The following is a 1107-nucleotide window of genomic DNA, read 5'->3' as shown; positions in this document are numbered from 1 at the left end:
TTATCACATACTGAGTCTTCATTATATGTTCAGATCTCTTCTTTTGCCTGTGCTGTTCCATAAATCAGTATATCTCTGAATATACCACATCATCTTAATTTTTGGACAATTTATTTGATCATTATATTTTGTTCAGAGAATAAGTCAGAGAAATGAGAATGCTGCATGGATTAGGATAGATTTTTTTTTTTTTTAAAGATATATTTATTTATTCATACATGCACTGGGTATAGTCAGAAGCGCGGGAGGGTGAGAGAATTCACCAGAGCCAGAGCGGGGAGCAGAACAGGCAGAAGGAGCGAAGTACACTGCTGAGGGGAACAGCGGGCGGCAGGAGAGGCCTGCGCGCCATGTGGGACCCTCCTCCGGTGGCCGGGGAGCAGCCGGGGATCGAACCGGCGCCGCAGAGGCTGCGGGCAGCTTCGCAACCCAGCGCTCAACCGGGCGCCACCAGGGGAGGCCCTAGGATAGATTTTTTAATATAACTCAGAATGAATTTCACATTGTTTGAACAGATGGTAGATCATCACCAGTCATTCCATTAAAAAGTCATGAGATTTAGTTGTCTTAAACATATCTTTCTATAGAGATTATGTGACAGAATAATTTTTAAAAATCATACTCTAGGGGCCTCGCTGGTGGCACAGGGGTTAAAAGACACAGTGCCATCAAGCTATCACCAGCCACTATAGCATGGGTTCAATTCCCGGCCAGGGAGCTGACCCACATGGCACAGCAGACCTCTCCTGTCATACCCGCTGCTCCCTTCAGCAGTGTATTTCAGTGGGTCCATCTGTCCTGCTCCCTACTCTGTCTCTGGTGAATCCTCTCATTCCCTGCACCTCTGGCCTACACCGCAGTTCTTGTATGCATAAATAAGTACTAAAAAAAAAAAAATCCTCTCTATGTTTTCCACTTAAAATAGTGTAGTTTCATTTAAAATTTTTCAGTAGGTATAGCAAGACTATAATTTTGTAATTTAAGAATTTATATTGCTTTCAATTTTTTGCTCATTCTAAGCAAAATATAGAAGGAAAATTTAAATGTTGTAGGTAAGACACATGTGAACTAGAAAACTGTAAAGCATTATTTAGGAATATGTAAAAC

The sequence above is a fragment of the Talpa occidentalis genome, unplaced genomic scaffold (assembly GCF_014898055.3).
Source record: "Talpa occidentalis isolate TD23 unplaced genomic scaffold, MPIMG_talOcc4v2.1 talOcc4.7, whole genome shotgun sequence".
NCBI lineage: Eukaryota > Metazoa > Chordata > Mammalia > Eulipotyphla > Talpidae > Talpa > Talpa occidentalis.
The sequence above is the reverse complement of the archived record's forward strand: the minus strand, read 5'-3'. Positions refer to the sequence as shown.